We start from the raw sequence: 10,682 nt of genomic DNA on the forward strand, positions 1-10,682 counted from the left end.
GAAGGTATAAACCAGTGAAATAAATGGTCAACCCTGGATCATTGTTGACTGCTGGTAGAATATAAGTTGGTACAATGAGTGCATTTATACATTCTGAGGTCCATTACAATGGTTCCATAGCCCATTGTCTGTATTTGAAATGGTCACATGCCTAGATACCAGGAATACACAGTGTAGTTCTTTTTGGTCTTTATCTTAATGTATTTTCATGATTGGTCAATGTAGGAATGAATAAATAGATGCATAAATAAAACCAATGGATATAGTTAGGCATTGTCCAACTATAAAAATATACACTAGGTTGGAGAATTGTTAATATACAGAGAAAATAGTAAATTCCAAAGAAAAAGTCACTACTCCTACCTCTCTGTCTAATGATATATAGTCAGTACAATTAAGAGAGTTTTCAAATTATTGCAGTAGCTAGTTTGAAATTATTTTTCTTAAAAAATAAATGACTCTGCCGGGCGGTGGTGGCGCACGCCTTTAATCCCAGCACTCGGGAGGCAGAGGTAGGCGGATCTCTGTGAGTTCAAGGCCAGCCTGGTCTCCAAAACGAGTTCCAGGAAAGGCACGAAGCTGCACAGAGAAACCCTGTCTCAAAAACCATAAATAAATAAATAAATAAATAAATAAATAAATAAATAAATAAATAAATAAATGACTCCAAGTAGTGCTTGACTGAGTAAAAAAGCTGCAAAGCAAGGATGAAGAGTGAGGATGTCTTAATTTTGTTATATTTTGTGTGTTGTATGACTCAGAGTGAAGGAACTATATGACATGATGGGAGTATCTGCCATGGTCAAGTGCTCTGCAGTTTCCCGAGAAGAAGTGCATGTTGGATGTGAGTTGAAGCCAACATTCTTTTCTTGCTATGGGTAGTTTGCTTAAGATAATTACTGTATTATTACAAAGCATGTAATATACCTAATAGTGGCCAACATTATGCCAGTGCCCAGTAGGGGTTGATGTAAAGTGGTCTATTGATAAGACAGACATGAAATATTGAAAATAATTGATTAAATAGCCACACCAATGTTTCAGTGGCTCTGTATACAAATTAGGACTAGAAGGGCTCTTCTGCATCTTGAGCAGTTCGTAGAGACGACATTGGTAGTAAGATGATGAATTACTCAACAGACAGGAGATGAATGGAGAAACATAGGCTAGTCCTTGATCAATGATGACCACTGTGGTATGGAAGTCGTGAATGAATACATATGTGGTATTCTCAGATCCATCCCCAAAGATTAGCAGTGCATTCTTTGTTTTGAATTATCCTCTTGATAAGTGTCAGGAATTAGAACACATTACGTTTTATAATTTGTGTTTATGCATTTTTATTCTACTTTTATGATTGGGCCAGGGTGAGAAGTAATAAATAAATTGAAAACATCAGTTAAGCAAAGTCAAAATTTAAAATATATGATGAAACAAAAGCACCATCAGTAGACTTTGAAATCAGTATGTGATTGTATACCTACCACCTCTTTGGCTATGATGACACCAACAGTATAAATTGTAGAAGTTGTCTACTTCTAGGCTACGGGGGAGTTCAAAATCTTCATTTTTCTCTCAATAGAAAATGAAATAAGTGCACTCTCAATTAATGATTGTTAAACAATGATTGTTAGTAAAAGCTGAAAAGCGATACTTGGTGAAGAGGAAACAGCGTTTTCTTTGTCATGACTTCTGCGCTTTGCCCCTTAGAGTAGGTTAGGAAGGAGAATTCCTTATTCACACCTGTAGGCCAAGGTAAGAATTAGACAACAATTCTTGTTTTTACTTGTGTAGTTTTTTAAAGACGTATTCAAATATGATATTTAGACCATGGTATTAGTCTTTGTCATTACTTAATGGCAGAAAGCCATGTGCAGGTCAGTTTCTAATGGGAAATGGTCATGGAGCATTCCACTGATAGGTACATGTATGAAAAGCTGAGCAATGTGATGGTGAGGTAAAGCTTTGAGAATGAGCCTGTAACGGATTATAGCAAGGGCAATTATCCAATGGCAAACCTCTTGGGTTTCTGTGAGCCATACTAATTAAAAGTTACCAATTGTGAATTAGTGAGTTAATAACTAACAGGGTAGCAGTGAAAAGAGAACAGTCTTCATCCTGGGCTTTGTTGGGACTCTGTATGGGTACATGTCTAGAGCTAAGGTCCACCACAGAAGTAATACAAACCCCCTCTCTCTTGAAGTTACAGTGTAGATAGAGATCAGGAAAATATGAGGGCTTCATTTTTCCTTTTGTTAAAATGCATTTTCAAGCTAATAGTACACATAGTTCAAGGAAAGAGCCATTATCCAAATAGATAGATAATAATGAATAGAAATAAGCCTTATTCAACTACAAGAATATTTTGCAAGGCAATCAGACATTTCTATTTACTGAAAACACTGTTCTGCACCAGGTAGGAGACCAGCAACAGAGCCTGTGTCTATGTTACAGCTGACACTGTTTGTTTATACAAGAAAAATCAAATAAAAGACATCCCAAATTGTCTAAATGACTGACTAATGAAAGATCGAATACAAAGCCAATGCAAATTGGGCCTCATTCTTGCTAATGATCTTCTTTTCTCTGTATTCCTGAAAGAACACAGTTGTGCTGAGCCATTCTTCGGTCAGGTCTGTGGGTGTGTCCAGGTGCTATGTGTGTAAATAGTGTATTTTCTTGATTTTTTAAAAGCCACACACACACACACACACCGCACACACACATTAAAGTGTGAATTAGAATCATTTGGAAGACATTTTGACTCATTTGTGAAAATTGGCTTAATATAAAGCATTATTACACTGACTGATGTGTGCATGTATCCAAAATTGAGTTTAATTAAGACTAGAGATATTGTTCTAGCAGTAATTGTGCAGAAGGGTGTTTGGACTGCTCAGGGATCACAAGTTTTGGTGATTATTGCATGATTATTTGTAGTGAGTTTATTGATACAGTTCCATGGTCAATAAAACCATGTAAACATGAAGGAAGAATGCAAGGACCAGCTTGAGCCCATAATAGTGGTGCTGCTAGTGTAGGAGTTTTGGACCATGAAGCGTATTTTGTTTACGTTGACTAGAAATTTGTCCGTGAGAGTCAGTGAATAGAATGGAAATGATTTGATATGGCAGAGCAAGCTGTGTTCCAACTCCTAGCTGATGTGTCAAAGGAAGAACACTGATAGATTGTGGAAGGTATGATAAATGGACAAACCGGCTTTGCTCTGTTTCCAAGTGTCAGCAGCGACTGATGTCTAGGTGAGAATATTACCCTGGGTTCACCACAAGTTCAGAGCTCATTTTATCATAAGACAAATGCCCATCATTACCATGAGTGACCACTAAGTGCTCACTAAATGCCGTCACAAAGTTAAAGAGTCTGTGTCACCTTGGCAATGAGCAATGTGCCTGTGGCTACATTATTTTTGCTACTGTCTTAAGTGTATAAAAATAGTGAGTTTATGGTCTTAAAGAATAAATGACTAAGGATAAAAATCAACACACTAAACTGGAAATAAATGGCACAGTAATAGCATTTCTTGAAGTAACAGTTATGATTTATTTTTCTCTTAGTTTAAAATTTTTCAATATTTTATTAATTCTCTGAGAATTTAATATAATGCCTTTTAATTTTTTATTTTCATAAATGTATACTATATTTACATCATTACACCCCCCCCCCAAACACATACACTCCTAGGCCTCACCATTTGCAAATGTCCTTTTTCTGTTCTACAGGACACTACCTCGGCTGATCTGTTCCTAATCATGAAGCTCTCAGCCCTTGCCCTCAGGGGAGAGAGAATATTATGAAATGTAAGTAATGAAGTTATCAATTTGGGCCATTATCTCATCGTTTCAATTGTGTCATTACAGAAGATAACCGAATGTCAGTAGGCCCTATATTTCAGTGATGATAATAATGTTCTATGAACCCACATTAATTCAATTTAGTACAAATGAAGTACAAGAACAAAGTGGTTCTTTCCCTCATTTTCAAAAGTTGAATTGAACACCCCTTCCCTGCTGGAGACTGCTCCTGAGGGAGTTGGACTTGTGGGTATACAGTCTCACGGTGTGCCTGTTCACGTTAAAGGCGTGAAGCTAAATGCGAATGGGCTGATGATGTAAAGGGAAGGCATCTGAGGAAACCCTGTGATCTCTGTGCGCAACTGAAGTCCATCGCATGAAAGCGTTAGTGGGCCATGTGGTGAGACTGCCTGCAGTAAAGTTTAAGAACCTACCTTTGGCGTCAGTGAGGGCTCATAGACATTGATTTTGTGCAGAGACTGAATAAATGTCTCGATCGATACAAATATTCGTGAGGAAGTAAAGTGAGCCCAGTATGTGGACCGATTTTTAAAGCACGAATTATTCATTCAGTTCTGGAATGTCTTGGTCCAATCAGCTTGAAATGCTATAGGTTCCTTGGTATTTAATTCGTTATGGGAAAAAGTTAAGCAAATAGATGAAGGTTAATTAAACGGAAGAGTGTGCAGAGTGACACTGAGGCCAGCTAGCTCATGCTCCTCTGTATGCTTCTCTATACTCAGTAGAATGGATGCACATGGGATCCTTTCCTCAACACTTCAAGACAGAGGTCCCGACATTGACAGTGTGGCCAAGGGCAGTATAGATATGGGTGAGTAGCAGACCAAGCTTCTGCTCTTACTTGTCCATTTTGTTACAGGTGATCACTGTCTGTTTAAAATTGACATTATGTGTCATATAGTCAAGAAAGACAACACATATGCTAGGTGGTCCTGTTTGCACAAATGAGACCTATACACAGTAAGCTTGGACTGCTTTCTGGAACAGAGAGATCACAGATACACTCTAATTGCAGGCAAAGATCATGTTCTTGTTAAGAAAATGAAATAGAAGTAAGCACAGTGTCCACCAAGTACCCACCCTGGAATTGTACAATAAAAGGAAGATTTGTTTAAGTAGGGCCATGTAGTGTGTTCTGCTAAAGAAGTCTAAAGAAAACTGTAGAAATCAATTTCTCCTGATCTATATGGCTGTAGATTCTTTTCTGTTGACTTTCTTTTTGAAAATGTATGACTAAATTAATAAGGAAAAATTCACACCCAGAAATTTTAAATAATTGAGATATTCCTATGAGAACTTTTGCCATGAAATAAGAACTATGATCAGCTCTCTTTTTTTCCTCTCAAACATATTTAACCAAAAAGATCTAGTCTGTTGCCTTTGTGTATAAGGGAGCCCCAAACACATATTAAATATTCAGTTTAAGGGTTCTTTTTTTTGTAATTTGTGGACTTGTCATTATTGAGTAAACCAGTCTTTTATAAAGTAAATTGGAAGTGGACCAGTCACAGGCTAGTGATTAAAATGATTGCAGTTCTTAGCCAATGACATCTACGAAAGGAACTTTAGTTTCTCTTGTCGTTGTTTTTATAGAACATAGTGAATATGGCCACTTCGTATGTACCAGTAAGATGGGGTTTTTTATATTCTTTCACCACACTGATGTAAATTTTCCTATCTCAGGCACAAATTCTAGTGAACTGATGTGTTTGCTGGTTTTTTAGGAGGTTCTAATGCTCCCTGATTTTTATTTGCTGATACTTAGTATCTGAGAATGCTAAAACAATTAGTAATAAAAGTATTAATTTCTGCCCAATAACTACTGAGTTTCATTCTTGTCAGACCTTGTGTCAAACATGGAGTCCATACAGAACTAGTAACTCTATGGGATTAGTTAATACCAGCTCACACACAATGTAACAGGACAAGTATACATGTGGTCCAGAAATGCAGAGTTCTCTGCTCAATTTAAGTTATGTATACTGTATGAGAGGGGGCATTACTATTCTGTGAGGTCTTTCACAACCTCAACTGTCAGCCAGGAGCACATGAGATGTTTGTTGAATGAGTAGGTGAATCAATGATAACAAAAAGAATGGATAAATAAATAAAACAATGAATGAATGAACGATTCCTTGAGGGATTAAAAAAAGGAAGGAATGAAGTCATGAAAAAAAATCAAGGATTGTGCCAAGAGCAGATTAACAATACACTAATTAGTGACTAAGTTAAAAAGTGAATGAGTACATGGAATGTTTGTGAGTAGATACATTAATAAGCAGGGCAGCATGGAATGAGTGAGTGATGAACGATGAAGCCAGTGAGTTAATGAATGAAAGACAAACACACCAGTGAGTCAACCTAGGAGAAGTGAATGGGCAATCTTGAGTGGATCAGTCAGTCCATGGATTCCTGAATGGATTTATGAATGAATGGATATGTAGACCTTCATTTGTAATGAAGGAATAAATGAAGCAGTGAGTCAGTGTTTGTGTCCGTTAATGAGAGGAAAAGTTACTGTTTACCTGAATGAATGAATGAATGAATGAATGAATGAATGAATGAATGACTCACTCAATGATGTGTAAACTGAGTGACTCAATAAAAGGAAAGAAAATCACTATAACAACTATATAATAAACATGTAACTGAAAGAAATGATAAATGAACATGTAAATGAAAAGTCTGCCGGGCGTTGGTGGCGCACGCCTTTAATCCCAGCACTCGGGAGGCAGAGGCAGGCGGATCTCTGTGAGTTCGAGACCAGCCTGGACTACCAAGTGAGTTCCAGGAAAGGCGCAAAGCTACACAGAGAAACCCTGTCTCGAAAAACAAAAAAAAAAAAACAAAAAAAAAAAAACAAAAAAAAAAAAAAAAAAAAAAAAAAAAGTCTAAGGGATAGATGAATGAAGATATCATAGTTAATGAATAAAAGAATTGATTAGGACACAAATTAGTCAGCAACTATGTAATTAAAGAATAAGTTAAGTTGTAGTGAATGAATGGCTGAACAAGTGAATTAGTTGATGTATGAATGAGTCAGCTGTCTGGGCGTGAGGCAATGAATGAACTCGCAGCTACTCTTTCTCTGACTGTTCCAAGGAGAGTGACCACGCCCAGCTCCACACCAGTTGTAAATACTTGAGCCAGAGCTCCCTGCTTTCTCTATCATGGGCGTTTGTTTACATGTCAGCACTAAACTAAAGAGCCTTGAGGGCCGGGAACTGGGTCAAATTCTTCTCTCTATCCATAGCCCCGGCCCAGCCTTGAGCCTGGTAGGCGCCCAGTAAATTATTGCTGAATGAATGAGCAAAGGACTAAAAATACATGTGCTTTTGTGGAACCAGTATGGCCTGGTAGCTGCTCTTTGGAAGAGTGTGCTATGTGTCAGATGGTCTGTGGCATCCCTCCCTGCAAGACCAGATTCTCGCCAGGGCCCAGCTTCCTGTGCCAGATAATGAGACAGGATACTGGCAGTTCTGACTGCCCGGGACACTGGCCCATCCTTGGGTAACTCTGGCTTGGCATGGTGGAATGGAAGCCCTGGGTCTTCCCGAAAGCTACCCTTGTCTCTGCCAAAACAGGAGATCAAAAATAACTGAGGCTTGTTTTTATGCCTCTGCTGAGTGGGCGCATGCCTTGCCTTTCCAAGCAAACCAAATTCCTCTTGCTTCTAATCATGGGACTTTGGGTTTAATGAGAAGCACCTTCCCACAGTCAGCCTCCTGTTCTGTCCAGCTACAGGAGGACAATGATACCTTCCTGAGGAATTGTACCTTTCCCAGGGGCTTATTGTAGGGTAGTTAGTGGTACTTCATGTTTTTCCTGTGTGTGGCTTCATACATTGGAGGGAAGAGCTATTTTACAGAATTTAAAAATTACTGTTCTGGCTGTATTTATTTGATCCTTTCAGTTATGTTCATCTAAAGCTATGCTTATGTTACCCAAATCCTCATAGCCTAGAAGACTGGAGAGGTCAACCAAGTTCTAAGAGGGATAGCAGATGAGGCAAGCCTGTCGAGAAAAGGCACAACATGCCCTTCTACCAGAGAACAGACGATTTAAAAAGTACGTTGGCAGCACTTTTATTCTATATGGGGCACTTGCCTAAGATCCAGCATCCATGGTTCCTTCCTTCTCTCCCCTCCCTCCCTCCCTCCCCCCCTCCCTCCCTCCCTCCTCCTCCCTCCCTCCTCTCTTTGAGCTAGTATGTGTCTAGCAATACCATAGGCCTGACTCCAGATGTTCTTTCTTTCTTGCCGTGGTGGTTCCTGACCCCGGACGCCAGCCCTCATTCCCAGTTCCGCATCTGCCCTCAGTGGACTCAGTGATGTATGGGATACAGTTCACCCATGAGGATTTGATTGCAGTTCACACCATCCATCCTACTTCAGACCCATTCAGGTAATCCCTACCTTCCTAATGTTCACATCTGAGTCTCAAATTCTGACTCATTTCATTTGATGGTTTACCATCTGAGAACACTCTAGACCCTCATGAGAAGAGCTCAGACTGTGTTTGCAGCAGTTTGTAACCCCTGAATGTTGTGCCTTGGCAAGCACTGAGTGCTACAGGCTAGAGTCTAAAGCTTTGCTTTTGAGGGTAGTACATACATAGAAGACACCACAATTAAGTTCCCCTTATTGCCCAGAATTTTCTGGGTAAGCAAAGTAACCAATCTTAGAACATTCAACAACTTTAAAATAGCTTTAGTTTATCTTGGAATTGCATCACCGCCATTATCACCACCACTACCGCTGGTGCCACCATCATCACCAACACCATGATCACTACCACTCTTACAACCTCTGTTGCCACCATTCCCACCATACCATCGCTACCACCACGATCACCACCGCTACCCCCAACATCATCACAATCATCACAGCCATCGCCACTACTATCATTACTATCATCACAACCATCCCATCATCACTAACATTGTCCCCATCACTACAGCCATCATCAGTATCATCATAACTATCACCACCTACCACGATGACCACCTCCAATAACACCACTGTTACCACTAACACTACCATCAAAACCATCACTACTATTACCACCATCACCATTACCAGCAACAATAGCATCACCACCACCACTACAACCATCCTAACTATCACTACTATCAACAATGCCATCAACTCCAATAACACCATCACTACCATTATTAACACAACCACCACTACCACCATGACTACCACTATCAACAACAGTGCTTCGACAGTATAACTATCACGATCATCATCACTACCATAATCACTACCACTACCTCCACCACCACCACCACCACCACCATCACCACCAACATAGCAACAATGCTACACCAACACCACCATCACCACCACTACCATCATGGCCACTGCCAATGTCAGTGAGACTTCTCCCTCATCTTGCCCTGAGATGTATCACCCATGTTCTGTCATCTTACTTAGCCTTGACTTTGACACATATTCAGAGATACCACATTGGCCATGCGTGACCTGTTTGGGTGTGCACCACTCCAAGCAGACCCTGCCATCCCTGGCTGAGGTGCTTGAACTTGATGACCTCTGACCTCTGCTGCCCAGGACCGAACTTGGTGTAAAACTCGAGCATGGAGATTGCTGGGGAAAGGTAAAGATCAATGAAGGCAAAACACACAGTTGTATGCCCATCCTGAGTCCAGAGTATGTGTCCGACTCAAGGTCCTGTATCCCCCAAGCGCAGATGGTCCCTGCCTGCTGCTGGGGCCTGCCTTCCTCCTCCAGCTCCACTCATCCTTTGCCTGTCCCTTTTTAGAAGATGTGTAACCCTAATCCTTGAAATTGCCTGGCATGAATTTTATTCCCTGCTTAAATAAATCTCACTCCCCCACGAAGTTTGGACAGGATGCAGGCAATCAGACTAGGGCTTGGAACCGAATGTTTTGCAAAAGACCTCTTTCAAAATTTGAAACCCCGTGGTCACAGGCCAGAGCTGAGTCTGACTTGGGAGAATGTATGTTCTGTGACCCCCCTCCCAAAAGAAGAGAGGGAGTGAAGGCTAAAACAAGTCCTCCTGTCACTGAGCCCATGGACGACTTGCAAGGCTGAAAACCCTGTGGTTTAGTTCTGTTTCTCTGATGGAACTGGAGAGAGATTGGTCCCCTCCCTAGCTCTTCTTTCAAGCTTTTGGCAAAAGCCTCAATCCTCCCCTAGCCAGCAAGGGCCTAAAAAAATCACAGAGAGTGCATGGCATGGATTGGTGTAGAATTCTGGCCCAGGCTATAGGGGTGTAGGGGTAGGACCAGTGCGAACTGTGTCCCAAGGCCTCACTTTTCCAAAGGAGGGAATGATTAGGAGACCTGGTATTTTCTTTCTTCGCCCAGGGAGGTACCCTTGTGTATCCTTGGAGAAGTCCCAGAACTCAACTGTAAGAAACAAGTTGGTTTCTTTTCACTGTTGGTCATGTGTATCTCCTACTCCATGCCATGTGGGCATGCTCTGCCTGGCAGACTGCTGGAAGCAGGCAGAAGCTCCCCCAGATAGAGGGTGTGTTTTTCCATCTCTTCAAAGTCTTCATGGCCCACCTGTGTCTGCACCTCTATATCCAGATGGAGTGAAACATGCTGACCTCTTTGGCCCAGCTCTTTTGGCCTGCCTCTCAAGCTCCCAGGAGGACTCAGCATTTTTCTTTGGCTTTTATAAAGAGAGGCATTGCTTCCCTTCTTCAGAGAATTGAGCTGACCATGTGATTGCCTAGCCCTGCCTCAGTTTTCCCATGTGTAATAGGGACACCATGGTAACATGAGTTCTCCCTCACTGTTGTAGCTTTTGAGGGAGCTAAGGTTTGTTTCACCTGGCCTAGACTTAGGTGCATACTTCC

The 10,682-nt window shown here is 40.8% G+C and overlaps 1 long non-coding RNA gene, 1 other non-coding gene and 1 pseudogene across 2 annotated transcripts; all 3 read left to right on the forward strand.

Annotated features, from left to right (window-relative positions):
* Positions 1–34: 34 nt before the first annotated feature.
* LOC121822601 (small nucleolar RNA SNORD113/SNORD114 family) lies at positions 35–104 on the forward strand. Its single transcript, XR_006063781.1, has one exon. It is a non-coding gene; the product is annotated as a small nucleolar RNA SNORD113/SNORD114 family (small nucleolar RNA).
* Positions 105–1,173: 1,069 nt separating this feature from the next.
* LOC121822603 (small nucleolar RNA SNORD113/SNORD114 family) lies at positions 1,174–1,241 on the forward strand (annotated as a pseudogene).
* Positions 1,242–3,741: 2,500 nt separating this feature from the next.
* On the forward strand, positions 3,742–7,889 carry LOC143268495 (uncharacterized). Its single transcript, XR_013044540.1, has 3 exons — positions 3,742–3,818; positions 4,556–4,644; positions 7,792–7,889. It is a non-coding gene; the product is annotated as an uncharacterized LOC143268495 (long non-coding RNA).
* The last annotated feature ends 2,793 nt before the right edge of the window (positions 7,890–10,682 follow it).

This window comes from Peromyscus maniculatus, chromosome 14, assembly GCF_049852395.1.
Source record: "Peromyscus maniculatus bairdii isolate BWxNUB_F1_BW_parent chromosome 14, HU_Pman_BW_mat_3.1, whole genome shotgun sequence".
In the NCBI taxonomy this organism is placed as follows: domain Eukaryota; kingdom Metazoa; phylum Chordata; class Mammalia; order Rodentia; family Cricetidae; genus Peromyscus; species Peromyscus maniculatus.